The sequence below is a fragment of the Mustelus asterias genome, chromosome 29 (assembly GCF_964213995.1).
Source record: "Mustelus asterias chromosome 29, sMusAst1.hap1.1, whole genome shotgun sequence".
NCBI lineage: Eukaryota > Metazoa > Chordata > Chondrichthyes > Carcharhiniformes > Triakidae > Mustelus > Mustelus asterias.
Genome location: NC_135829.1, coordinates 5,300,470 through 5,306,882, shown reverse-complemented (window position 1 = coordinate 5,306,882; position 6,413 = coordinate 5,300,470).

Genomic DNA, 6,413 nt, shown 5'->3' with positions numbered 1-6,413 from the left:
GTATCAGGTTTTACAGGTACAACAATTCACACTGCAATGAAGTTACTGTGAAGATCTCTGAGTCGCCACATTCCGGCGCCTGTTCGGGTACACTGAGGGAGAATTTAGCACGGCCAATGTTCCTAACCAGCACATCTTTCAGACCGTGGGAGGAAACTGGAGCACCCGGAGGAAACCCATGCAGTTATGGGGAGAACGCGCAGACTCTGCACAGACAGTGACCCAAGCCGGGAATCGAACCCGGGTCCCTAGCGCTGTGAGGCAGCAGTGCTAACCACTGTGCCGCCCCGCGCTATTGAAATGTGCGTTAATTCTCTCTCTCTCTTGAATGCATGTTGAGAAGCCCAAATCATAGAAATCATAGAATCATAGAAATCATAGAAACCCTACAGTACAGAAAGAGGCCATTCGGCCCATCGAGTCTGCACCGACCACAATCCCACCCAGGCCCTACCCCCATATCCCTACATATTTTACCCACTAATCCCTCTAATCTACGCATCCCAGGACACTAAGGGGCAATTTTAACATGGCCAATCAACCTAACCCGCACATCTTTGGACTGTGGGAGGAAACCGGAGCACTCGGAGGAAACCCACACAGACACGAGGAGAATGTGCAAACTCCACACAGACAGTGACCCAAGCTGGGAATCGAACCCAGGTCCCTGGAGCTGTGAAGCAGCAGTGCTAACCACTGTGCCACCGTGCCGAATGAAAAGGAGAAGGGCAGCTGTCCCTGTTCGCTGTCACTGTGACTGGGCAGCTGGTGATTCAGGGGAATAACACTTCCCAATGGTGTCGAAGGCTCAGAAACCGTCTCAGTTACCGTATCGTGTTCATGCCAAAAGCGAGGCAATGGGGGATGACAGCACCGTGAAGGAAACAGCAATCCTGCAGTAAGTTAAGAATGAACTCACATCTTAGAAAAGCAACCAGAGATGCAGCGTGACAGGTGACGATAATCTGGCCATGTTGTCCAGTGTTATCCAATATGTCAGCCACACTTGGCTAATTGGAAATCCAGATGAGGCTAATGGCATTTCTGATTAATAAAATAACAAGTCACAGGCAGCTTCATGGAGCAGGTGGTCTCAATACTCATATTTGCAGTGAATGCAGGTGAACTTTCACTTTTTAGTGTCTTGGTAACATAAGACAAAAATGCAGAGTGCGAAAAACTCAATTTAATCAATAAATGCTTTACTTCCTTGATTACAAAGATGTGCAGGTTAGGTGGATTGGCCAGGCTAAATTGCCCCTTAGTGTCCAAAGATGTGTAAGTTAGGGGGATTGGCCATGCTAAATTGCCCCTTAGGGTGCAAAGATGTGTAAGTTAGGGGGATTGGCCATGCTAAATTGCCCCTTACTGTCCTAAGGTGTGCAGGTTAGGTGGATTGGCCGTCCTAAATTGCCCCTTAGTGTCCAAAGATGTGTAGGTTAGGTGGATTGGCCATGCTAAATTGCCCCTTACTGTCCTAAGGTGTGCAGGTTAGGTGGATTGGCCGTCCTAAATTGCCCCTTAGTGTCCAAAGATGTGTAGGTTAGGTGGATTGGCCATGCTAAATTGCCCCTTACTGTCCTAAGGTGTGCAGGTTAGGTGGATTGGCCATGCTAAATTGCCCCTTACTGTCCTAAGATGTGCAGGTTAGGTGGATTGGCCGTCCTAAATTGTCCCTTAGTGTCCAAAGATGTGCAGGTTAGGTGGATTGGCCATGCTAAATTGCCCCTTAGTGTCCAAAGATGTGTAGGTTAGGTGGATTGGCCATGCTAAATTGCCCCTTACTGTCCTAAGATGTGCAGGTTAGGTGGATTGGCCGTCCTAAATTGTCCCTTAGTGTCCAAAGATGTGCAGGTTAGGTGGATTGGCCATGCTAAATTGCCCCTTAGTGTCCAAAGATGTGCAGGTTAGGTGGATTGGCCATGCTAAATTGCCCCTTAGTGTCCAAAGATGTGTAGGTTAGGGGGGATTAGCCATGGTAAATGTGTGAGGTTAGAGGGATAGGGCAGGGGATAGGGTCTGGGTAAGATGCTCTTTTGGAGACTCGGTGCAGACTCGATGGGCCAAATGGCCTCCTGCACTGTGGGGATTCTATGATTCTATGATTACTGAATAATGGTAAACATTTGTTCAATAAATATATCCACATGAAGTATGTGTGTCGGGCATTTTCCATTACAATGATTGCATCTTGTTAAACAGGTACTCTGTGGCCTCACCAGGGACTTCTAGTTGTACCACAGGGATGCAGGCAATGTGTTATTGCATTAGTCTGCTGAAACTTATACAGGAAACAATTTTATTTAAATATACTTTGGAGAACTGCACTAAAGTAAATCCTTCAGGGTCTGATGTAGAACAAGATATTTGAATAAATATAAATAGTAGTGGGTGGCACAGTGGTTAGCACTGCTGAGCGCCAGGGAGCCCGGTTCCAATCCCGGCTTGGGTCACTGTCTGTGCGGAGTCTGTACGTTCTCCCCGTATCTGTGTGGGTTTCCTCCGGGTGCTCCGGTTTCCTCCCACATTCTGAAAGACGTGCTGGTTAGGGTGCATTGACCCGAACAGGAGCTAGAGTGTGGCAACTCGAGGATTTTCACAGTAACTTCATTGCAGTGTTAATCTAAGCCTACTTATGACTAATAAATAAATTTAAACTGATATAGAACAATACATTTAAATAAATAATAGTGATATAATAATGGACATTTACTGTGGGTGGAGTTGTGGAAATATTAGACTTTACACTGGCAGGTCATTTCTTTAAAACTGTTTAACCACTATCAATCCAAAACACAAGTAATTCACCTGCCAAAACATTTCCTCACTGTCTCTCCCTTCCTGTCCTTTCATCTTTCTGAAATTAAGAAAAATATTTCACACAACAGACTATTCAACAGTTGAACATGAGGGGGCAGCGTAAGACTGATTGTGATCTGATTTCAGAAAGTACAGTAAAATTAGACTCTAATTCGTACAGTTACTGTTTACACTGGTGGATTGGAAACTTAAATTACATGTCGGTATTATGTTTTTGGATATGATATTTGGGGTGGCACAGTGGTTATCACTGTTGCCTCACAGTGCCAGCATAATCAAGGACCCCACGGACTCCGGACATTCTCTCTTCCACCTTCTTCCGTCGGGAAAAAGATACAAAAGTCTGAGGTCACGTACCGACCGACTCAAGAACAGCTTCTTCCCTGCTGCCATCAGACTTTTGAATGGACCCATCTCGCATTAAGTTGATCTTTCTCTACACCCTAGCTATGACTGTAACACTACATTCTGCACCTTCTCTCCTTTCCTTCTTTATGAATGGTATGCTTTGTCTGTATAGCGCGCAAGAAACAATACTTTTCAACATACACTAATACATGTGACAATAATCAGATCAAACCAGGGTTCAATTCCGGCCTCGGGTGACTGTGTGGAGTTTGCACGTTCTCCCCGTGTCTGCATGGGTTTCCTCCGGGTGCTCCGGTTTCCTCCCACAGTCTGAAAGATGTGCTGCTTAGGTGCATTGGCCGTGTTAAATTCTCCCTCAGTGTACCCAAACAGGCGCTGGAGTGTGGCGACTCGGGGATTTTCACAGTAACTTCATTGCAGTGTTAATGTAAGCCTACTTGTGACACTAATAAATAAACCCTAAAGATATTTTGGTGGGCCGAAGGGCCTGTTCATGTGCTGTATTGTTCTGCGTTTGTAAGTAGCAATGAAATCCTCAAAACCACATTACAATGCAACATTTATGGAATCACTGCAGTGCAGAAGTGGCCATTTGGCCCATTGAATCTGCACTGACTCACCGTATCTTACCCAGGCCTCCTCCTCTGCCCTATCTCCATAACCCCATGCTTTTCCCATGGCAAATCCACCTAACCTGCACATCTTTGGACTGTGGGGAGAAACCGGAGCACCCGGAGGAAACCCACGCAGACACGGGGAGAACGTGCAAACTCCACACAGACAGTGACCCGAGCCGGGAATTGAACCCAGGTCCCTGGCGCTGTGAGGCAGCAGTGCTAACCACTGTGCCACTTTATATGAATAATAAGATATAATTGGTTGTTGAAAGACTTCCATTGGAAATTCCATCATGAATTTACATTAGGAACAATTAACTAAAGTATTTTTATAAATTTAAGGTATGCAACCTCTGTGAAATGGCTAGGAGCAGGAAACTGAGAACACGGCCTGGGATGCAGTAGCAGGAAAGGAATGCTGCTGCCCACTGGTCAGATATAACGTAACACTGGGATAGCAGTGAAGGAACTGGATGACGTTAGCTTTTCCTGCCCACACCCCACCCCAGCACCCTCTCCAATGAGATGTACACTGAGGAGGGTGGGGCAGACAGTTCCAGCAATTAAACACAAAGCAGCTACTGGGAATTTGTTGGCTATTTTGCCACTGGATTTAAACATTTGCAAAGCAGACCCTGTGTGGTTTTATATTTGATTCAGAGCACAGTTGGATTATTGAAGAAGGGACATGTTCATAGAATCAAAGGATCCCTACAGTGCAGAAGCAGGCCATTTGGCCCATCGCGTCTGCACCGACTCTCCCATGGAGCATCCCACCCAGACCCTTTCCCCGTAACCCCACGTATTTACCCTGCCAATCCCCCCACCACCCCCCCCCCCCCCCCCCCCCCCCGCACCCCCCCGCTAACCTACACATCCAGCGACACTAAGGGACAATTTATCATGGCCAATCCACCTAATCTGCACATCTTTGGACATGGTGTCACAGTGCTGCCTCACAGCAGCAGGGACCCAGGTTCGAATGCCGGCTCGGGTCACCGTCTGTGTGGAGTTTGCACCTTCTCCCCGTGTCTGCGTGGGTTTCCTCCGGGTGCTCCGGTTTCCTCCCACAGTCCGAAAGACAAAAGAACAAAGAACAAAGAACAGTACAGCACAGGAAACAGGCCCTTCGGCCCTCCAAGCCTGTGCCGCTCCTTGGTTCAACTAGACCAATCGTTTGTATCCCTCCATTCCCAGGCTGCTCATGTGACTATCCAGGTAAGTCTTAAACGATGTCAGCGTGCCTGCCTCCACCACCCTACTTGGCAGCGCATTCCAGGCCCCCACCACCCTCTGTGTAAAAAACATCCCTCTAATATCTGAGTTATACTTCGCCCCTCTCACCTTGAGCCCGTGACCCCTCGTGAACGTCACTTCTGATCTGGGAAAAAGCTTCCCACCGTTCACCCTATCTATCCCCTTCATAATCTTGTACACCTCTATTAGATCTCCCCTCATTCTCCGTCTTTCCAAGGAGAACAACCCCAGTCTACCCAATCTCTCCTCACAGCTAAGACCCTCCATACCAGGCAACATCCTGGTAAACCTTCTCTGCACTCTCTCTAACGCCTCCATGTCCTTCTGGTAGTGCGGTGACCAGAACTGGACGCAGTACTCCAAATGTGGCCTAACCAGCGTTCTATACAGCTGCATCATCAGACTCCAGCTTTTATACTCTATACCCCGTCCTATAAAGGCAAGCATACCATATGCCTTCTTCACCACCTTCTCCACCTGTGTTGCCACCTTCAAGGATTTGTGGACTAGGTCCCTCTGTGTTTCTATACTCCTGATGACTCTGCCATTTATTGTATAACTCCTCCCTACATTATTTCTTCCAAAATGCATCACTTCGCATTTATCCGGATTAAACTCCATCTGCCACCTCCCCGCCCAATTTTCCAGCCTATCTATATCCTGCTGTATTGCCCGACAAGACGTGCTGGTTAGGAGCATTGGCCATGCTAAATTCTTCCTCAGTGTACCCAAACAGGCGCCGGAGTGTGGCGACTAGGGGATTTTCACAGTAACTTCATTGCAGTGTTAATGTAAGCCTTACTTGTGGCACTAATAAATAAACTTAAACTTAAATCTATACATCTTTGGATACTAAGGGGCAATTTAGCATGGCCAATCCACCTAACCTACACATCTTTGGACACTAAGGGGCAATTTAGCATGGCCAATCCACCTAACCTGCACATCTTTGGACACTAAGGGGCAATTTAGCATGGCCAATCCACCTAAACTGCACATCTTTGGACACTAAGGGGCAATTTAGCATGGCCAATCCACCTAACCTGCACATCTTTGGACACTAAGGGGCAATTTAGCATGGCCAATCCACCTAACCTGCACATCTTTGGACACTAAGGGGGCAATTTAGCATGGCCAATCCACCTAACCTGCACATCTTTGGACACTAAGGGGCAATTTAGCATGGCCAATCCACCTAACCTGCACATCTTTGGACACTAAGGGGCAATTTAGCATGGCCAATCCACCTAACCTGCACATCTTTGGACACTAAGGGGCAATTTAGCATGGCCAATCCACCTAACCTGCACATCTTTGGACACTAAGGGGCAATTTAGCATGGCTGATCCA